The sequence below is a fragment of the Pinus tabuliformis genome, chromosome 2_1 (genome assembly GCF_031772625.1).
Source record: "Pinus tabuliformis cultivar Carrire ecotype Pingquan chromosome 2_1, CPIR1, whole genome shotgun sequence".
Taxonomy (NCBI): domain Eukaryota; kingdom Viridiplantae; phylum Streptophyta; class Pinopsida; order Pinales; family Pinaceae; genus Pinus; species Pinus tabuliformis.
In genome coordinates, this window is record NC_142299.1 from 693,107,886 (window position 1) to 693,132,247 (window position 24,362).

Below are 24,362 nucleotides of genomic sequence, written 5' to 3' on the forward strand. Positions count from 1 at the left end.
GATCCTTTAGACCTGGGTCGTCCTGAATGGGCTACTCAGTTGAGTTGCGCACTGGAATGCTATAATGTAACTATTGAAGAAGAGGACGAGGATCCATGAAAGATTAACATTTCGGAAACACAAGGTCACTGCAAGGTTCAAGGACTACAGATTTAGAACCCTGATATAACCACACCGTTGAAAACGAAACAAGTAAACATTGGTACGTAGGAAGAACCCAAATTCGAGAAAATTGGAGACTATTGGGATGATGTGACGATGGATAAGGTCTTTGAACTACTCTGCAAATACCAGGACTTATTCCCTACCAAGTTTACAGATCTGAAAGGAATAATCGTGGACCTGGGAATGATGAAGATCATGTTAAAACCCAATGCAAAGCCAGTTAAGCAAAGGCCTTACCATCTCAATCCGAAATATAAGGAGAAGGTCCGCTTAGAGCTAGACAAGATGCTCATGGCAGGCATCATTGAGCCTATGGAAGAATCATATTGGGTAAGCCCAATGGTGGTGCAAGAGAAGAAGCAGAAGGATGAGATAAAGATATGCGTGGATCTCAGAAAACTAAATGACGCTTGTGCACATGATCCTTTCCTGACTATGTTCACTGATGAAGTGTTGGACAATGTAGGTGGCTAGGAAGCATATTCCTTCACTGATGGGTTCTATGGGTAGCACCAAATCAAAATCGTGGCAGAGGATAGGAGCAAGAAAACCTTCGCAACTGAGTGGGTTTGTTTTCAGTACACTGTAATGCCATTTGGATTGAAGAATGCACCTGCAATCTTCTTGCACGTGGTTGTTGCGACATTCAAGGAATTTATTCATAAGTTCTTGGAGGTATATTTTGAATACTGGACTATATTTGGGCTGGTTAAGCACCATGTAGAAAGCTTGCGCTTGATGCTGGATACTTGTCGAAGATACCAGATCACACTCAATCTCAAGAAGTGTTTATTTTGTGTTCCATTTGGAAACCTACTGGGGCATGTGGTTTGCAAACAAGGACTGATGGTAGACCCCACGAAGATCACAGTGATATTGAACTTCGAAGCGCCGAGTGTGAAACAAGTATGCACTACTCTGGGACATACAGGATATTATAGAAATTTTATCAAGGGCTATGCCCAGATCACTGTGCCTATGGAGAAATTGTTGAAGAAGGTCATCACGTTCTGTTGGAATGATGAATATAGGAAGAGCTTAGATATATTGAAAGAAAAGATGGTTACTACACTGATTCTAGTCTTCCCGAATTGGAAAAAGGAGTTTCACGTACATGTCGATGCATCATGTATAACGTTGGGAGTAGTACTAACACAGGCTAGTGGAGAAGGATTGGACCATCCTATCGCATTTGCAAGACGCAGATTATCCAAAACAGAGAAGAACTATTTGACCACTAAATGCGAGGGATTAGCTATGGTGTATGCCTCCAGAAGTATAGGCATTACTTGCTAGGAGGCCATTTTAATATGTATATGCATTACTCTGCGCTAAAGTACCTGGTCAATAAGCTTGTGTTTGGGGGATAATATGCAGATGGATTTTATTATTCCAGGAGTACGATTTTAAAGTCGTTGTGAATCCTGGACAATTGAACATGGGACTAGACCATCTGTCGTGCATCGAAACAGGGGAGAAACCTACTAACTTGGAAGAAGGATTGCCTGATGCACATCTATTTGCAGTATGTATCACAAATGGTCATTTTCAGGATACAATACACTTCCTAACAATAGGAACTGCACTGGAAGGATACACTCTCCAGGAAAAGAAGGAATTAGTGGTGCGTGCAAACGATTTCTCTATCATTGCTAGGAATCTATACAAGATGGGGACTGATGAGATATTGCGATGGTATTTACCTGAGTTCGAAAGAAGCAACATCCTCACAGATGCTCATGGGGGCGTCACAGGAGGACATTTGCAAGGAGAGCAACCACATAGAAGATTCTATGTGCAAGGTAGTGGTGGCCAACCCTTCATCAGGATTCAAAAGCACATTGTAAGGCATGTGATGTATGTTAAAGAATGGGCAAGCTATCGTGGAGGGATGAAATGCCTTTGAATCCACAAATGATGTTGCAACCCTTCGAGAAGTGGGTGATAGATTTTGTAGGATCCATTTTTCCCCAAGAAGAGACAGGAGCATGGTACATTATCACCGTGATGAAGTATTTGACTCGTTGGGCAGAAGTGCAGCCAGTGAAGGATTGCACGGGTGTGACTACCGTGAAGTTCCTATTTGAGCATGTACTGACATGATTTCGATGTCCGAAGATCTTGAGAGTGATCGTGGTACGCACTTCTTGAATGAGACAATCAGTGCATCGACGAAGGAATTTCAGGTATATCACCAAAAGAACACACCTTATCGCCCATAGGCTAACGGGACAGTGGAGGCATTCAACAAAGTGCTCAAAAACGTGTTGAACAAGGTTTTCAATGCTTAGCAAAGTGATTTTGACCTACCATACCTACAGTACTGTGGGCTTATCGAACGACATGCAAGAAGTTTTCTAGACAAACCTCTTTTAGGCTTGTCTATGGTGTGGAAGCAGTAATGCTTATGGAATACATCATGCCTAGTCTGTGCATAGCAGCGCTTACAAGTATGATGGATTGCAGAGCCGTGGAGGAGAGGCTCGTGCAACTAGATGAGCTCGAAGAAGAAATATTTTTGGCTAGGTTTCACCAGCAGGTCCAAAAGCAGCGCAAAAAGGCATGCAATGATTGACACATCAAGCTGCGTACATTTAAGGTAAATGACCTAGTTTTGTTATACGATAGTGAGTTTGATAAATTTTCAGGGAAATTCAAGATAAAATGGTTAGGGCCTTCTGTTATTAAGGAGATTACCGACGGAGGAGTGGTACAGCTGGTCAAATTAAATGCAGAACCCTTCCCAGGAAAGGTGAATGGAAATATCTTGAAGCCATACACCAGTGGTCCGGCCATGTGACTAAATGAAAGTAGCACAGTCTTAGTTCTCCAGGCAACTAAAAGGAAGCGTAGGACTATAAACTACACAGCCCGGGTTGGGGAGCTACATGATTGGAAGATGGTGCGAAGGAAGGACATGTCACTAGGTCTGTGACAGCGCAGAGGGAGTTGCGCTACCCAGGGAGAAATCACGTAGGTTGGCCGGACAGTGATCGTTAAAGTCATTGTTCATGAAAAGACAATAGAAGTGAGGCCAAATGGAGTAGGCGACCGACATTTAAGACGAAATTTATGGCTTAGATCCTTGAAAATCTGCCGCCAATCCGACATTAATGAACCGATTTTGGGGGGAATGGTTGGATTTGAATTCAAAATGCCCTATAAATTACAAGTGGTTGTCTAGCGAAAAACACTTGGCATTTTGAGAATTGAGTTGTTGTGCTCTCAGGTGCACATGAACTGTGAATTCTTTCAAGATCTAGTAGCGAGTCTGGCATTTGAACAATTGTCAAAGGAGACACAAGCACTAGTGAATAGCGTCATGTCGACACACACAGAAGCTATGGACACCAAAGGAGTGGCAGTTGAGGAGAATGTGTAGGAAATTGATATGGGGGGCGAAGTAGCTGCCCCGGAAGTGGCCGCAGTACTGGCAGAGGTCCCTAAATCCCCGAGAATGTTGAGACTGAAGCCAACCCCAGCAAAGGAGACTATGAAAGACAAGAAGGGAAAGCATCCTGCTATACGAGAGCGCAGGTCATAAAGGCAAGGCTATAAAACTAGAAGCAGAAGAGGAGGATACTGAAGACATCCCCATGGATGATGAGGATGTGGGAGTGGAAATAAAGGAGGTTGAAACCTAAGGTGTGGACCCTATTACATGGTTTGCGAAGTATGTCCCTCCATGCAAACCTAAGTCCAAGGTCCCAAAGGACATTGACGAAAGTAAGACTCCCTTGCAAACCCCTCTGCTACTAGATGAAATCACTTTTGACAGTCTGCGTTTGGTTTTGGTGCCGATATTGAAACTTGAAGACTGGAACTTGACGAACCGTGATAAGTTTCCACAGTTGAAGACCAAATAGCTGATGCACTGCATCATAGACACAAATACGGGGATGACTGCATTGGAGCTGTGGAAGTGGCTCAGAGGATTAGAGAAGGTATTATTACTCAACCTGCTTTGGATGCCACACTATAACCGCACCCTCGTGACAATTTTGGTCATCAAGCAGTTATTGTGCTTGGTGCATGATCAATTTCTATGGTTGGAGGAGCCGATAGCCATCACTGATATGTTGATTCACAGAATATCACGCCTGTTGTATACAGGCGAAAATCCAACTATGATATTTGGTGACAAGGGTGGCAAGTAGGCACTCGCAGAATCAATGAAAGAGAAGTTCAAACTGGTGAAGAAGTCGTGCAGGTACACTATCTCCAGTATCTACAACCCCGCTGTAAAGGTGGCAACGCGAATCTTTGTAGGGAAGGTAATGCGAAGTGCTACGCTGATGAGGTGTTGGCGCATGTCGTCGCACTCACATAGCAGTGCACGGAAGGAGTCCAGTTTAACTGGTTGGACTAGCTTCACGGAGAGTTCCTGGCGAATTTCCACAAAGCACAAGAGAAAAGCAAGACCTTCCAGTAAACGTGGCTCTTTCTATCGATCATGCTGGTAGTGTGGGAGTTACCAGAGGAGAGTCAATTCTGCTCGGACATGCCACACCTTCCTGAAACAGTGAAGTACGCTTTGTTGTGGGTGACCAAGGATGCAGAGCAAGTTCAGGACAACAAGATCTTCTGGATCTTGATGGAAATGAATAATAAGATGGCTATCAATCGCAAGCCATGATTGTTACCCACGGTATACGCTAACCTGCAGAGCTATGTCGAGTTTAAAGCTGATTTCCATCAGATATCAATCAGGGCATGGGAGGACCCTGTGCAAAAGTGGTACGATTTACCGTACCTAGCCACAGATGATGACATCGATGCAGTACTTGATAAATGGTCAGGATAGTGGCGCACTACCATGGACTTGGTGATGGGTGGAAGCAAGTCTGCCGCATAGAAGAAGGAAGAGGTCAAAATGAAGATGGCGCAGCTGGTCGAAAAGAGGAAAAAGGATGTTGCTGAGAAGGCCCAGGTGGAACAAGTAGGAAAGGAGGTAGGAAAACAGGTAGGTGGCACTGAGCGGGGCTCTTAAAAAGGCGCGTAGTCGTCTTCACCTAAGACCGAAGAGGAGGACACAGAGAAGCACGGTGCGGACCCTCAAGAGATGTCTGAACTCATTAAGCACCCGAGAGAGCTGGAGAAGGGAGGGTCTTGAAAGAAATCCAAGGCAACCAAGACCTTGTTGGACCCTATCACATTGATGGAGGGTGACTTACATGACATCGATGACACAATTAGAGATTTCACCATGGAGGCCCTACAAAAATTTGAAAAGCGGCAGCAGATCATCCTAGGGGCCATCCAGACTAAGCTGCCGGAGTTGCAGACCCATGTGTCGCAAGCTGGTATGTTGTCTAGCAGCTTGGTTATCAGCACGTCAGAGGTTGCCGATATGCTGTGCATGAAGGATTCCAGTGTGATAGTGCTACCAGATGGAGCACTAACCACAGAAAATGAGGCTAAGAAGCCCACTGTCAGCGCCTTGAAGGGAGTTGGACTGAATCTAGCAGTGCTTCCATGCGAATCACTCCACCTCTTGCAGGATGGAGTAATTACAGAGCTGAGGGCCCGTGAGCACCACACCCTCCAGGTGATCAGTGAACAGAAGATAAACAATGAGCAGATGGCCCTACAGAGGAATGTTTCCATCACCGCTGAGGCCAAGGTGACCAACCAGAGTAAGAAGATCATATAGGTCATGGAGGAGGCATGCAAAATGGTCCCAGAGTTGGCCATCCCAAAGGAGGAGCTAGTTGAGGTCCGCATTTGCAAATTGGCCACAGGTGTGCATGAAAATCAGACAAAGATGGTGTAGGTTCAGTTTGAGTTGAACCTACAGATTACAAAGCTCTAGTTGAGGGCCCAGCCTTCAACACCACTAGAGGTAAAGGAACAGAGGGCTACTGCTGTCAAAGAAGTAGTCGTGGCAGTGAAGAGTATAGTAGTAGACTGCACACAGTTGTTCAAACAATCATTTGAGGTCTTGACCAGCTTGCAAGAGGACCAAAACATCCAAAGGCTAGAAACAAAAGTGCATGAACTCCAACAACACTATGACGAAGTTAAGGGCATAGCACGAATTGTCATGCTGACGCAGAGGTTAGCTAAGCTACAAGAAGCCAAGCAACTAAAGGAACAGGTGGATGCAGTGCTACACAAGGAAGTAGTGTTGAAGGTGAGACTAAATTCCTAGCTAGAGGAAGCTTACGCAGTCACAGGGAACATTGAAGGCAAACTTGCGACTCTACAAGCGATGAAACAACAACTTCAGGATGACAACGTAGGGGCAGTAACCGAGAAAATAGTTAAAGATGTGAAGCAAGAAGTAGCTCAGTGCACGATTGAAGTTGCGGTCATCAGGGTCGAGTTGGATGAGCTTCGCACAAAGATCTTCGCGCCTACCGAGTGACTCGGGGACGAGTCACAATGTTTGTGTTGGGGGCATGTTGGGAGCAGGATCCCCCAAGGGCAGTTTTGGGGCTAAAAGCCCATGTTAAGTAAATTTTTGCAATATAATTGTAAAGACTCCACATTTTGTAGTCATTGTTAGGTGTCAAAAAGGGTCTTCTGCCCTTAGTTTTGTAAAGTAAAGTTGACTGTAACAGACCTACTCATGGTTCGCGGACCATGGGATTGTATAAAAAGAGCTAAGCTCTAAGTAGTTTATAAATCAATGGATAGAATGGTAGATCATGTAATAGAGTGATAGCTCTGAGAAATAAGTCTAAGTCTTGGGTTGTAGTGTAGATAGAGGCTCTGTAGTTGAGTGCGCAGAGACCTAAGGTAGAAGTCCACAGCTGAGTGCGTGGACCCCTCCAGCTGTGTGCACAGGGTGGACAAAGTCTGTAATACTTGGAGATATTAATAAAAGGATAAGCAAATCATTTAGGATAATTAAGGAATCTACATGGCACGCTGCCATAACAGTGCGAAAATACCTAAACCACAAGGTAGGGTTGCGCAAAGGTCGATCATATACTTCCATGAACGTATTGAGGACCTAAATATAGGATTTGTCTTGCAAGCCTTAGAGTGAAACCACCTGCGTGAAGGCAGGGAGAGATGAAATCAAACGACATCACAACCATCTCAGGGTGGGAAACTTGGTTCCAGCATCCCCACATACTACTTCAAGTGAGACTTCGGTCCATGCTCCGCGAGCTGATGCCGAAAGGGCCAGTAGTGTAGGGATTTGTTTGGCTAATTAACACTAAACCTGGGTCATGTCCCCTGAAGCCAACACATACCTCATGAAATTCCCTAATGTATTTGGCAATATTAGATTGCTTCTTGAGCCTTCCTGGTTGCTAGATGTGCTCAACTCTACATCTGACAAAGTCTTCAAAAGTTTTAAGGAATAGGGGCTTCATTCCTTCATCGAATAACCTTTCGAGAGTGTTGAGAAACCTATTAAGAGTTGTCTTTGAAATAATAGTTTGATTGATTTTTATACTTGGCAACGTAGCTAAGAAATGTTACCTCTCAAATCCACACCATCCAATTCACACCATATAATTCGAGTGGGACCTTAATAGGTAATCCATTGTCACCTTAGAAATATAAGTTGCCTCTTTACTCCAACTCTCCTCTGGCTTCATGGGGTGCTTACTTAAAACTCACCAAGGCATAAAGAATAAGGATTAAGGTGAAATCAATAGTAACCTTAATGAATGAATTGGTTTGTTTGAAAGAAAAAGAGAAACAATGATGATGGAAGGATGAAAGGATATTGTGAATATTCAAGGGCGATGGAGTCAAGGGAATGTTAAGGATAAGAGGACATCAATAAAATAATGACCCTAATTATGTCAATTACCCAATATAAGGGACTGGGGAGGAAAAAATAATATCCACATGTAACTCTACCTATAACCCCCTTGTACTAATTAAGTTATGGAAGGTGTTACAGTAGCCTAAAATCTAATTTCCAATGTTTTTCAATGAAAAATGGTGCCATAAAAAATCATTTTTCTAAACAAATACAAAAATATACATTGATTTTGACATCATGTCTAGGTTAGTTAGAGATTTATGACAATGTAGTTGTTTCATCAATCGGAGACCTAGATAAAAATTACGCTTACAAGAAAATATGTCTCATTAATGTTGGCCATGTCAATGCTAGCATGCCATGTGGCACCTATGTGGTTTCTCTTTTGATTTTTTCACCTTATGGACCTGTGCTTCCTTAAAACTCACCAAGGCATAACGAATAAGGATTAAGGTGAAATCAATAGTAACCTTAATGAATGAATTGGTTTGTTTGAAAGAAAAAGAGAAACAATGGTGATGGAAGGATGAAAGGATATTGTGAATATTCAAGGGAAATGGAGTCAAGGGAATGTTAAGGATAAGAGGACATCAATAAAATAATGACCCTAATTATGTCAATTACCCAATATAAGGGAGTGGGGAGGAAAAACTAGTATCCACATGTAACTCTACCTACAACCCCCTTGTACTAATGAAGTTATGGAAGGTGTTACAGTAGCCTAAAATCTATATATATATATATGTGTGTGTGTGTGTGTGTGTGTAGATATATATATATATATAGATAGAGAGAGAGAAAGAGAGAGAGGTATGCACATATATATACATACATACATATATATATATATATATATATATATATATAGAGAGAGAGAGAGAGAGAGAGAGAGAGAGATGTATGCATCACAAATATTTATATCCATGTCATATCAAATGTGACAACTCTTTTAGTTACCCCTCTTGTAAATATATTTATGTCCAATTGTGAATATCATGAAAAATATAAAATCGGTGCACTGAGAGAGGGGGCACAGATTCATATTCTTGTGGAGGACGAATTTGCTTGGGAATTACTTGGGGAAACGACGAAGCTCAAAACTACATTAAATTTCCACCTACATCCCTGTGGAGAAAGAGAATATAATGGAAAATTGGAGATAAGCAGGCTTGTGCAAGAACATTTGCACACACATGCGTGCAATGGGAATGTAGGAGAGAAGAAAACGCTCTCTCGATGGAGAGAATTTGGGAAATCAAAAAAAAATTACAATTTGACTTTAATGGGTGCACTGATAGAAAGCCACGAGTTGACTCAAGCATTGAATAAGTGAAACAAAAACAATATTGTGTACAAGTAGTGTGGGTGTGGCACTAGAGGTAACTCAACATAAGTTCTAGCTTGGGAACTTGCTAAGGGACATTGAACATGGCAAAGTTGTAGTGTTGAGAAGGTGGAGCAGTAGTGGACTTTGGATTCCTAAAAATAAAGTGGATACACCTGGTACTTCGGGAATTATCTTGGTATGTAATAGGTGGAGAAGCTGAGTGTGGACTCTAGGTTCCTATCAAAGATATCAACTGGAGGAATAATGTTCTTTAGATTCCTACCAAATTGCAAGTGGAGTCAATGTGGGCTCTGGATTCCTGTAAGTGATTGTTGGGTGGAGACATTGTCCTCTCTATAATCCTTTTAGAATGTAGGTTAAGGCATTGTGTGCTCTGGACTCCCAGAAGTGTTTACTTGGGTGGATACTTTGTTTTCTTTCGACCCATATTAGATTGTAGGTGGATGCACATTGTGCTCTAGATTCCCATGTGTTGTGAATGGCTAGTGTGAATTCCCTTGAGCGCTTCACTCCACAGGCTCTAAATTTAGATTGGGGATGGTTAACTGTAATAAATAATAACAATGCAATTGGTAAACAGTTGGGATGAGAGTTGATGTTAGTCCCTCACTTATCAAACATTTACTGATAAGGTAAGTTTCTTACTTGTATTTTTGTGTATTCTTGTGCAATACGAATGATGAATGCTATTGTTATAGAGTAATGGGTGTATTGAAACTATTCATGAGGAATGTGGTTCATGTGTGTTATGATGAGACACATGTATAATTTTTCTCATGGTATGAGGGACTAGAAGAACCCTGAAACTATTAATATACTTTTAATAACTTGCATGGTTTTTTATGATTGCTTGAGAATCCATCTAAACTATAATGATGTGTGAAATCCCATGGTTGGATGCCTTGTTATAGATTAATATAGGTCCCTGTTATGTATGGGCTATTGTGGTTTCTTTACTCATGGAGAAGTAAATGAACTAATGTTATATACACATATGTATCAGAAGAATCTGGTATTGTTGTAGCAGATATTATAAGGTACTAATGGCCATAGATTGATTTTGTTAATTCTTGAGTGGAAGGTTGATTCACATCCATAGGAATAAATTTATTACCACTTGAATTCATTGTATTATTATAAAAATGTATCCCTATGAATGTACATGTTACGATCTTGAATAGACCCTTAGGCAAACCTTGGGTCAAAACCTTAAAAAACTTGAAGAAAACCCAAAATTTTACTCTGAGTTGTAAAGTGGAAATTATCTTGTATGCAAGTTTGATATAGGTGGACCAAACATATCTGGAGATGTGGAGGCCCAGAAGGAATGAAAAAGCCACATATTACAACACTACCAAACCTAGATTGGGTTGGATATCACTAGTGTGACAAGCATTAATATGAGTTATTCAATGTGGGCCTACTATTGGGAGGTATAATGCTATTAAGAGTTGAACGCATCGAGATTTTGGACAATTCAGATGTGGTCCAAGTCTAGGGTTTGTGTGAATGGAGGTTATTTCGGAGGTTTGGGAGTCCGAAGCATTTTCAAGTGAATTTTTATGGGAACATTGAACTTTTGATATGCCATATATAACATATATTGATGAATTTACATGTCGAGGGTTAGTCTTGTGGGCCTAGGGAGTTAGATGATGTGGAGAGCACCATGTAGATCTAGCCATAGCCATATTAGATTCCTAAGATGATATGGAATCCATTTGGGTCAGGTATGGATGCTACATGACAGGTCCTTGCCTATGTGGTAGGATTCAAAGGGTGAAACTTTAAATGGACATATCTTTGGATCTATGTGTTCGATTGAGATAAAATTTATATCCCAATAAAGTTGTCAACACGCTAAATGTGATGGTTTTTTCCAAAGTTAATTATGATAAATTTGGGAAAGTAGGATTTTTGTAACCTCATTTCCATAATGAGACCATGCAAGTTGGGTTAAAGCAAAGTAAGACCTCCCATTTTCCTTAGAGGGTGTTAGGGGGTAGGAGGGAGTGTTACATAAAATAAATTACATGTATTACACCCATGTCATGTGTATATCTATATCTATATATATATATATATATATATATATATATATATATATATATATATATATAGAAGAACCATATATATTAAATCCATGTCACTCATTATATATATACAAACACATTTTGTGTGTCTATGTGTGTTTGTGTATATTTTTACTTGTAGATTCAACAACTTATGTGATGTGCTAAAACATAAGACAATAATCTACTCTACTCTTCAACAAAAACCAAAATTAATCGATGAAAACAATAAGAAGAAAAGTAAGAATATCAATCGCACACAAAACAATATTTTTCTAGGGAAAGAAGCTATTGAAAACCCCAACTATCTCTATTGCATTAACCATAAGATCTGAGAAGAAAATACAATGCTTGTTCAACCTCAAACAATTCCTACACAAGTACAATCTATCTACCTGCTTCACAAACCACCTCAAGCCAACACTTAGCCAAATATTATACCTACCAAGCCCCTATTTCCTTGCACAATTCCTAAGAGAATTAGCCCCTATTTAATTGGGAAATCCTCACTCCATAACTGTGAAATCCATCCATAGGCCCTCAACTAATTGTATGCACCATCTGTACAACTCGGAAAATTATACAAATGATAGTACATTGTCCTTGAACTCTAATCTCAACTTGTTCTTCCTTTGAATTGACATGCATGAGTTATTTATGAATGGATCTTCAGTTAACTAGTGGAATAGTGAAGTTGCACTGGTGCCCGCCCCCACTACTAGACCTCTTACTTGTTCCTCCAACAGTTAGAATTAGTTTAACTAACTATAACTCAGTTACACTTAGTTAATTACTTACAACTCAAAAGAGCTCAACATGGACCCCTAAATTTTAGGGAGCACTCTACATGACTCTAGATAGACTTCCAAATCAAATTTCCTAAGCCAACTAAGTAAAATTAACATACTTAACTATTGAAAGTTGCTATGAGAATAGAAATTCGATTTTATTCCTAATTTAATTCAAGGAAAAATTAAATTAAGCTTTCTTGTTGTTATTTTTAACACTCCCTCTCAATAAGAAAGGGATTATCTACTACCCCTATCCTACCTTTGTGAAACTCAAATTGGAATCTTGACAATGCCTTTGTCAAAATATCTACATCCTTTTCCTCTATGGGAATGTATTCCAACAACATAATTCTCCTATGCACACAATATCAAATATTATTATATCGATATGCTTGTATTGATAATGAAAAACTGGATTCTCGGAGAGTTTGATACAACTCTTATTGTCAGAATAAATTATAGTTGGATCCATCTACTGACCAAACAAACCAACAAGAATCTTCGTCATCCAAATAGCCTCAAAATTTGCTTGACTAGCAGTCATGTACTTTGCTTCTGATGAACTGATCTATTTTTCCTGTTGTACCAAGAAATAGTTGTTGACACAATAATAAACATCCCTCCTGATGTGCTCTTCTTGTTGGATGGACTCCCTACCCAATCTACATCGGTGAAGTGTTGAAGCTTCACTCCCTCTATCTATCTGTACTAAAGACCATACTGAGTAGTGCCTTTGAGGTATCTTAACACATTTTTGGTTGCCTTCCAATACAGCTTGGTTGGCTTAACCATCACTTGACTAATCTGGTTGACTGCATAACACATGTCCAGTCATGTGTTCAAAAGATACATGAGTGAACCCACAACTTGCTTGTGAATAGTAGCCTCCACTACTTCACCGGAAGTAGCATCCTCCTTCCTCTAGTTACCATCTAGAGGATTCTCCGTGGGTTTACTACTCTCCATGTGGAACTTCTTGAGTATCTTTTTGGCATACTTTCCCTGAGAAACAAATAGTTCCTCATCTCCTTTCCATACTTCCATCCTTAGAAAGTAGTGCATGAGCCCCATGTCCTTCATTTTGAACTCTCTTTCAAGATCCTCTTTGCAAGACTTGATCAAATTATCATCACCTGTCAAAATAAAATCGTCAACATATAAAAAAATTAACAAAAATTTACCTTCAACCACAATATGGTAAAGGTTCACAACTGCTTCACTTTTGGTGAATCCCAACCTAGTGAAGTAGCTATCGATCCTGGTGTACCAAGAATGGGGTGCTTGTTTCAGTCCATACAACACTCGCTTGAGTTGGCACACATGTGACTCTCTGTCAAAGGTCTAAAACCCTTTAGGCTGATCAATATACACCTCTTCCTCAATCATGTCATTGAGGAATGTTGTTTTTACATCCATCTGATGTATCTTCCATCCCATCTATGCTGACAGTGCTCAAATGGATCTTATTGATGAGTAACTTGCTACATGAGAAAAGTCTTATCGTAATCAATCCCCTCCACCTGAGAAAACCGTAGGGCCACAAAATTTGCCTTGTGTTTCTCCACACTACCATCTTCTGCTTTCTTTGCCTTGTAAATTCATCTAGAACTCACCACTGACTTGTCTTTTGGTCTTGGGACCACATCCCAAACATTTTTCCTGACAATGGAGGCATACTCCTCAACCATGGAATCAACCCAAACTGGTTGTTCCAATTCTTCCTCAAAAGAGGATGACTCGGTCTCTACACATCCACTCATTGGATCCATGTAGGCAGTGTACCTCTCTCGTGACCTCCTCTGCCTACGATGTGATGTGGGTGCTCGCACATTCTCTCCAACATCTGCAAGAATTTACAGGGTAATTTCCTTACATAGAACACCAAAGAACACTGCTCACAAATAGGTCACAGATCAATATACCAGTATTATTGACGTGGTTAAAACCCTCAAAGAGGGAAACAATCCATGGCATGAGCCAGTGTGGCCACTTCAGGCAATTTATTATAAAACAAAGAAAAATTACATAAGCTTCTCTCATGAAGGGTCACCCTACAAATGACCCTCCATGCTATTTAAATAGAGATCATGGACCAATCGGTTGCTAAGCCGCGATCATGTGTCGGTAATACTGAGGAGAGAATGAAACATTAGATCACTTCATGTCTAGAACATATCGTGACCGTTGGATTGTAAGTTACAAAAGTACATAGTAAAGAAACACACTTTACCTAACTCTATACTAGACCATGTTATACTTAACTATTTCCTATGTGTCAGAATATCCTAACATCCCCCCTATTGAAAGATGTACAAATATGACACAATAGGAAAAGGAAGGAGGCATTAGAGCCTTCCCCCCTTAGAGAAAACTTCCTAAACTCCTACCATAAATCGAAGTTTAGTAAACTTCGCGCATGTGAGAGCCTTTGTAAAGATGTTTGCAACTTGATCATTTGTTGAATAATATTACGCTTCAAGAACATGGTCATGAATGAGATTTTTGATGAAGTGCATGTGTAGTTCAATGTGTTTGTTGCGCTGATTTTGGATTGGATCTTTGCATAGTTGAATGGCACTTTGATTATCACACCAAATTGTAGTTGGATGTCGCTGCTGAAATCCAAACTCTGAAAGTTTGTCTCTAGACTAAAAGGGAGAAGGGGTTGGCTTACAGTCTTCCATGTGAAAGTGGCGTAGACTATCATAGGCACACTTGGACTGGGAAAGGGAAATACCTTCCTTGGATTGCAAGACTTGAAGACCAAGAAAATAATACAAGTGTCCTAAATCTGTCATTTCAAACTGCTTTTTAAGGTTGGATTTCACATGGTTTATAAGGTTGGGATCACTACCAATAAGGATAATATCATCAAAATAAAGAACATGAATGATAAGAGACTTACCCACTTTCTTGGTGTAGATAGTATTGTCAGAAATGACACCTAGAAAAGCCAATACCTAAAAGAAAGCTATCCATTTTGGCATACCAAGCCCGAGGGCTTGCTTGAGACCATAAAGGGATTTCTTAAGCTGACATACAAGGTTGACTTCTATTTGTATAAATCTAGGAGGTTGTTTTTGGCTTGTTGGGGCCTAACCCAGGTTCAGAAGTGTTTTAGCATAACAAATCCCGAAACTACCGGCCCTTTTGGCAACAGTCCACAGAGCACGGACTGAGGTCTCACCCAACGTAGTATGGGAGGGTGTTGGAACCAGCTTTCCACACCCTAGGGATGTCTTGATGAATTTTGGGAAGTTCGCAAATCGATCCTACATGCTCACACTGCTCCGCACAGCTGTCTAACCTTCGCATAGCCTAAATCCTTTAACCTTACGGTGTTATTATTATAGATCTGACTAAATTTTGTGGGCCCTGTTATCACTCAGGTTGTTCCTTGCCTCCTGAAGGGAATACGACTGAGGTAACCACTAACCAGTCTTTTGGCCACAGGTTCTAGCCTACCTGCAACCAGAGAGGGCTCTCTCTTTGTAATTTAGCTTTGTTTTGGAGTATTTTGGGCTAGTTATGATGCACAGAGTTTGGTTTTTGATTTGTTGGTTGGTGATATCAAATAGGACTAGGGTGCAAGTCAAAAAAAACTTATACTATTGGGCAATGGAGTCAATAATGGTGTACTGCTGAAGGTGTTTCTTTGGTAAAGGCATTGCTACAGAGCAAGATAGGCAGTTTGGAACAATTTTAAAATCTGGAAATTGATGGAATGTAGGCCAGTGGATGAAGGGAAGTCAAGAATCCTTGATTATGCTGGCAGAAGGAAGGTGCTTGAATATTATCCAGGAGCAATTAAGAATTCCTAAATAATATTCAAAATGAAGGAATTAGTGTAAACATGAGCAGTTAAGAATTCATATTTATGACTAATTCTGAAGAAAACATAATTTATAGCAGATATTGAACACAGGGTGCATTTAAACAAATCCTGGGCTATTCTCTTTCTCTGTTACTAAAGCTATGAAACATATATGATATTTTGCAAATACAGAAGACATAAACACAGGTTAGAGCAACTTATTGATCCATAGAAAGGCACAAGAATTCTGTAGCAGTCCCCAGAATATTAAATCCACATTTAGACGGTGCAACAGTAGTGAACTTCAAATAGCCTTTGTATTAAATAGCTTTAGAATTTATAGCGCAGTCCAGAAAGAAAATTACCAACCCCAAATACATATTATGGGGAGGTTTTTATACAAACAGGGAGATACAAAATATCATGAAGATAAGTTCTGAAGTCATAACTTCCTTTACCAACTCTTAAGAAGAAGTAAATGAGGGAAATAAATGCTGCAGTAAATGTGAATGTGCTGGCTGTCCAAATTGTCAGAGATATTTGACCTTTTGGACTGAGTGAGTCGGTTGGTTGTTGCGCATTTACTCTGCATTTGCTGCCTTGATGTTGCTATGTTGTTGTGCCACTGTCTTGGCCTTGTCATTAGTGCTCAGTTTTCATCAACGAGCTGTAGTCACCATTCATTTTCTTCTTTTTACTATTTTTCACCCTTTGACAGGTGGACTGTGCCTCTGTATTTGCTGACCAAAAGAAAAAATTAAAACAAAGTTACCTGAGCAGTATCTCTACCATTCCTTTCCACCAATCCTCTGTAGGCAACTGATGTCTCTGTATCTTTATCAGTGTTTCATCAACGTCAGTGTATCTATAAAAGTTGGGCTGGACTTCGAAAAGGTGGTTTATCTCATGTTCAATGTAGAACATATTTTCTAGTTTGTCATAGAGACTCTGTCCAAAGGGAGGCCCTGTTTCTTCTGAGGTGCTTGAGGATGCTGTAATTTGATTGGAGGCATAGTTATTTACCCTGTTGGCATATTGCTCATGTGACAATAGTCTTCTAGCACTGGTTAGTAAATTGGGTACCCCTTTGCTCTGTAATGTTGCAAACTTGATTTTGAAATCATTTATCTCTGCCTGCATTTCTTGGCATTTATTTCCAGAGTCTGCACAAAATTCCTTAGGGTCATCACCCTTTTCACTAGTAAGATGGTATCTGTCCTGTTCCTGATACCTATTGCTTCCAACTGCTCTTTGGTATGAGTGTTCAGAAATTGAATCATTCTATTGGCTTGCTCAGGCATATTTCCTAATGATGCTCTAGCCTTTTGAGTTTCGAATTGAGCTAAGCCTATCAATTCCATTTGCTCATGTATGGTTTCAATTGATTGCCATTGGTCAGTAATGGATTGGCCAATTTTGGCCCACAAAATTTTCTTGACTTTAGCTAGAGTCTTATCAAGAGTAAGCTCCTTTTCCAGCTCCTTTATTCTTTTCCCCAAGGCCTTTACTTCCCTTATCTTCTCTTCTACATCCATTTTTGATTTGCATATCTTACCTCAATTTTGGCCAGCTTTTCTTTGGCCTCTTTTAATTCTGCCATCTATACTTCTAGAGCCTTTATTTCTTTCATCATCTCCTCCATACTCAGGCTGGCCTCTTGCTCTGCTGCTACTGTAGTTGTTGCTGAAACTGTTGCTGAAGTTGAGGTGCCTGTTATTGATGTTGGATCAGTGGGAGGGACTGCTGTGGTGACTGTAGGAGGAGCAGTCTCAATAGTTAAAGTTGTTTGTGCTGGCTGAGAGGCCAACTCTCCCTGTCTTCCTTGCAGTGATGCCTCCAAGGCACTCTCTGTTTCTATCAGTCTTTTATGCATCCTCGTGAGAAAGCTTACTACATCCTCCTCTTGTTTTTGTTGTGCTACCTCTGTAGTTTTAGGATGTATTGTAGCTGGCAGCCTGAGTTGTCTTCTGAGGGCTGCTATGTCTTCCTCTTTCTTTTTGATCAAGGCCTAAATGCCCTTAGGTTCCTTGGGATCATGTCCCAACTCCATAATAATCTCCTCAAAGGATTTGATTCTATTATCCTTAGCCATTGAGGAGGCCTTCTCTAATTCTAGTTGGGAAGAAGTATTGTGCAATGAATTTTTCAATCTATGAGCCAATAATGTTTTGTCTGCCAAGGTAGAATATACCATTTCGCCGGTTTGTTTGTGTAATTCAATCTGGTCCATTGGATGGATTTCTTTGGAGAGAACTTCCAGATTGGTTATGATATAGTCAGCAACTGATTGTGGTTGCTGCGTTGTAGGTTTGAAATAACTGAGGGTCATTTTCCTTTCCTGGATATCATAGGCTGCCATTAGCCTTTGTTGATTAGTGGGAGCCATTCTTAGCAATTGGTTATAGAGCTGGAACCTTACTGGCTCATTTCTGGCCTTGATATTAGTGAATGCCTTCTTGACGTCAGAGCCCTGTCTGCTCTGTTGCCTGGTGGATGTAACCTCCACACCTTGTTGTCTCTCTCGCTCTAGCTGAAAGGAGCTAGCTGATGTTTCCATACTTGGGGGAACTTGCTGTCCAGCTGACCCCTCTGGCAATTCTTCTTCTGAATAAGGATTTAATCTTTGTCTCTTTTCACCTTGCTCATCTGTAGATGCCCCTGTGGGTGTCTCTTCCTGCCTATCCCTTTTCTTGGCCCTTTCCTCATTGAGAGGAGTCTGTAACACAGGGATTTCAGTCACCTTTGCTTGTGTTGAAGGGTCTTGCCCTTGAATTTGTTCATATGTTGAAGCTGGTTGGTCTGCCATTGTCTCTTGCTGCTCGGAATGTTGTACTTCCTTGCCTTTAGATGTGTCTTCTGGTAGAGCACTTTCTTGGGCAGGCTGTTGGGAAGTTGTGGTAGATGACGTGCCTGCTCCAAGGTGTCGAGGCAATGTGAAAAACACCTGTCCAAAAGATTCCAGGTCAATTGATTTTTCAAGGTCTTTGATTTCTTTTTCTGTTATCTCTTCTTCAATAAGCTCTTCCACTAGTGTGCCCTCTACCCATTCTTGTTGATTGGCATATTGTTCAATTTCAAGGATTCTGTGGTGCACATGCCCTGTGAGCTTGTTTTTAACGCTTCTAAAGCTTATGAAATTTTCAGGGTCATATGGTGACCAATGGAAACTTAGTTTGAGCTTAAGTTTCTCTCTCAGAATAGTGTCAGCATCCTTCCATGCTTCTTCCCTTTTATTAAAGATAAAAGGGCCCAGTTGGTGTCTTATCTTGAGCTGTGCTTTTTTCCTAGCACCATAGAAGTGAGTTAAATCTGCACTGTTGAATTGCCGATAGTACTCCAAGGAAAAGAGTCTCATGGGGACATATTTTGGCAGTCTGTAGGGGGCTAATTCACAGCCATAAATCCTTATTACAGTGTGGTTTTGGTAGTAGTACCAGTCACCAATGTTGTATCCCTTTGAGAGATGTAGGATTCTCTGCATTTCAGCAGTGAGCCTGGGAGGAGGATCTGTTGGCAATAAGCAAGTGGCTGGATAGATAAAAGGTCAATGAACTCACAGTATGTGTATGGGGAGAAATTAACATGATGGAACACTGAGGACCAAAATATCACAGACCTTCACTCCCCCCTAGCATCCAATTTTTTAAGGAAGACCGGGAAACTATCAGACTGATAGTACAGCAGCAAATGATATATATATGAAGTGTATTTGAACACCCTTTCTCTCTCCAAATTCATGAACTGCTCATGAATTTTGTTAGCTATATAGGAGGCATAATCATACTTGACAACAGGGGGCTGTCCTGGAGTAAACATGGACATTAGGGCCAAGACTGTTTCATCCACAATTTCACTTGTCTTGAACCCTAGGATATAAGAAATCATGTCTATGACCAGCCTTCCAATCTCATCAAACCAGGTATGGAGATAGGGAAGTGTGTATCTGGAGTAGCATTCTGGAAGCATGAACATCTTGGCAATTCGGTCAACTTCTACAGAGGACAACTTTGAGGCTTGATCCATCAATTGTTTCATGGAAAGGGGGACAAAGGCCGAGTTGGCTTGAATTGCAGCATCTCATTTATAGACTGAGGGGTAATGTAAAAGAGGACATTTCCAGAAGGGTCCATCACTGCCCTTTGAGAAGGCTCATAATTAGCACAACATTGATGGATGAAGTCAGGGAAGACATTCACTGAGGGCAGGTAGTATATAGGCATATTAGACTCCCATATTCCAAATAGGTCAGCTTTGTTTCTGAAGTTATTCCTTATTTCACAGAAAGCCTAAAGGTGAGGCTTGATTCCCTCCATATCATCGATCTGAAAGTCTCTATCAGCAAGAGGTAGCCACTCTAACTCTTTATGAGGTGCATTTAATGGTGCAATATTCAGGGCCACTGGAGCCTCCATGATTTACTGTGATTATAGTTGGATTTGGTCTATATTTCAACAGGAAACAGAGTCCTGACAGTGGGTTTTTTGACAAGAATGCTGCAAATTGAGTTAATATGGAAATGGCCTCTCTGGGCAAGATTCAAAGGAAAAACCAAGTCTTCAAAGTTTAGCTAGGAAGCTAAGAAAATACTGAAAATATCGCTTCATCTGCAGGTGCTTTCTTGATGGTTTTACAGGCGGAAATGAGCTCAATTTCAAGTTTCAGGGGAAATTTGCAGAGGGCTATAGAGTAAACAGGTGTTCTTTGGAAGCAATGGTGAGTAGTGTGTTGAAACGAGGAGGTCTAGGGGTTTAAAGCATATTTCAATCACATTTAATTCTTTCGGAGATCGCTTTAACAGAGAAACTTCATAAAACAGGGTTTACGGGCGACAATTGAATAAATACCTGTTTATTCATGACTTTGCGGTGAAATGCAGTTGCAGGTAGAGCCGAGGAGGTCAGGTTTGCAGGTTGAACACGTCTAGGTGACGGACTGGGACGTTGATGGCAGATTCAATGTATTTCTCATGCATAGACTTCGCTATTGGTTGCATAGAAAATAATGAAAAACGTCACTTTTGTGAGTTTTAACGAAAATTTGTGTTTTTTCGCAGGCGCCTTTTGTGCTGACGTCAGCATGACGTCACCTAGTCCTATAGCATGGTATGGAGGGTAACGTGGCAGCTGATGTGGATGGGTGACGGGGCGGCCACGGCGGACTTTACAGTAGTACGGGCGCTGGCATGGTGTATGACGTGGGCGGCGGGGAGGACAAGAGGTAACTGGTTTGCATCGGACCACTTTTGGTACGGGGGTGGTTTTTGTCAGAACGGGCCCGATGCAGTAGAAATAGGCCACGCGTCCCTGTGTAGGGCGGTAAAACCGATTTCTATTGGGAGTTAACTTTCATACTGCGGGGCAGCTCCGATATCAATGTAGGCCATTGGATCTGGTGGGCGCAGTCCAATGGCTGACGGGAAGCGCAGGCGACAATATGATACGGCACGGGGACCCACCCATATTTTAATATTATATAATGCTGCGGGGGTTTAAAACTTTGGGTTTATGGGTTTTTGTGGTTGCGCGGGCGGGTATGGTTATTAGTTTAACCAAATATTAAACTAATCCCATTGTATACATGCACGCGGGGTTATTTACATGGTTTTAGGTGGGTGGGTTAGCAGGGTTATTCATCTAACCAGGAGTTGGATCACCCAATTAAGGTCCCAAATGGACTTAATATTCCCTGAAAACTGTATTGTATGGCTATAATTTCCAATGGGTAGGAATATTTAGATTTTTTTGGGTTTTATATAGTTTTTGTAAAAATAGGGGTGGGCAAAAGATTGAGGGAGCTAAATTATAAAGTTAAATGTTAATATGACTTTATGGAATGAAACTGCATGAATAAATGCTAAGTTTGTAAAGTGAAAGTTTAGGCATAAGAAAATGAAAGGAGTATGGAATGATGATTTTTACACAAGAAATGTGGCTTCTTTCAACCAAGTAAACTCAGAGTTCAACTTAGCATTCCTCATAAAATGAAGTGAAGTAGGGCCATTGGGCAGATCCCAAGGTCCTTGAGGGGATGTTAGCAAATGATTTCTGGGGGAATGATAGGGGAATTAGTCATGCTTCCACTGTCCTCCAACCAAACAACTGCCATGGTACTTGTGTCATTGATGAGATGAATCCTTCTTGACAAGGCAAAAAGATCACAACCTTGCTTCTGCAACCTCAAACTGCCTACCCAGCCTACACCTAGCATTTTTTCTTCCTTTGGATTGGGTGCATTTGGACTAGCAAACCCTGATGTTCCTCTTTTCTTTTGACTGCCCACCTGTCTAAGTCTACCCTTATCTCTTCCAAGGGCCCAGATTAAGCAGTTGGGCTCCTTATTTTCTCTACCTATCTACTCATCTACCAAGCTTGAAGTGTTTGGACAGATATTCATTCTCTATTCTACAACAGGAAATTTAAACATGGAATGGTCCAGATTGAACTATTGGGCCATCCATCAAGTGTGATAAGCAACAATATTTGCACATTGTGAACTTGCAAATAAGATAGCAGTGGCATTTTGACTGGCCACTTTCCTGGTCTTTTGGTTTGGGGTTCATTTTCTTTTTCTTTTGTCGACCAATTCATTCTTCTTGCCCTTTGATTTTTCTTTTAGGGCATACCCTCTTTACATTTTTTAATTTTCTTTATCTGTATAAAAAATATGGAACCTTTGCAGCATGAAAGGATGAACATATTTGGCACTTCCATAGTCAATCATGAAAAATGAAACCTATTGGTATAGGAACCTTGTTAGACTTCGTCTTCTCAAATCCTTTGTCAGAGTCCAATTTAGACAAGTGGCTATCAAAGTCTCTGTTCAATATGCCGGAAACGGCTTTTATAATTTATCAGAAAAGGATCACTGCACATATGCCTCTGCTAGAGCTATTCTTTTAACATAAAAGACATGGCAATATTTGGAGGAAAGGATTAGTTCCATCGACATCCCCGACATCAAGTAAATGGTTAGATTCTGCAGTAAGGTTATCTTCCAAATCTTGGAAAGGTCAGTTTCCAACCCAAAAATTGGTTGAAAAGGTTATCTCAGAAATCTCCTTCCACAACCAGGACAATTTCTGAGCGATAACAACAACATTAATATTTGTCAATGGACTTGTATTTTTCTGGAGGTATGTTCCTCACCAAGCAAATAGGCTGGAGAAAACAAAATAAGTAAGAGCCTACAAACAGATTTAGAAAAAGTACCATCAGTATCAGGAATTGGTGGGGGTCAAATGAAAAGAAATAAACACCAAATTCGCAGGTCCAAATCTAAAAAGAAAGAGATTGGGAACTTTGATGCTGCACTTTTATCAAATGACAAGGAAAGGAAACTTGGGGATTTTTTTTTTTGTGCGAGCCACCGCAACAAGTTGATCCATTTCTTGTCACATTTACACAGTGATCTTTGTTGCAACATGTTAACTTGAATGGGCATTCTGATATTGCACCAGAGGGTTCTTGTTCCCAAAACATAAGTTTCATGAGTTCTGTCAATAGCAAAGATTTATGTGGGGTAGATAGTGGCAGGGTTTCTTCTGATGAACATTCAATTACATGTTCTAATAACATGGCAAGTGAAGTACCTTTGTCAAAGCACGGTTCTACTTGCAAAAATGCATGAACAAACTTGCCAACTATTAATATACCTTGCAAGTTTGATTCATCAGACATAAATGAAAATGGTTCTTCTTCGAGGTGTAATATCTCTAAGATTGACAAGGGAGATGTTAATTTGCTTTCTAGAGATAGTAGTAGCATTTCTGGTTTTGTTGGATCATTGTTTGACATAAATTCTAGTGGAAAAATGTTAGCTACTGCCATTGACTCCAGTTTTCTAATGAACCACGGGGAATTGAACAAAGAATACTTAGAATGTTCTGTAAAGCCTGACATGCATTGTTTTCGAATGTATAGTAGTGATAATATTAATACAGAGTCATCCGGGGCATCGGCAGCAGCCCATGTTACACCTAGAGATGAATCACAGCAGCAATTAAGAATGAGAACCCAAGGCTTTTCCATTCAGGACACAACTAACTTTATGCTGCCTACATCATATGAATGGCCTGGGTCACTCCCTTTTCGCGTTCCATCTGCCACTGGTCGACTTCTTCCAACTGCTACAGATAGGTTACATTTGGAAGACTGGAACTGGCGGACTCATCTTCAACCATCCCTTGTAACGTTAAGGCGGTCCTGGGTGAGACAATCATCAGGCCAAGGAAACTACCATAAAAAGAGTCTTATATCTCAAGCTACTGGAAACAGAAATATGACCTCTTCCATAAGCCATCCCATAGAATCTGTACTCACTCCACTTTTACAACCTTCTTTTCAGGCAGGATATGTATCTTCTAATATAAAATTGAATGGACACATAAGAATAAAGGAGGATTCTAAGCATGAAGGGACAGATGACTCATATTGTGATGATCTAA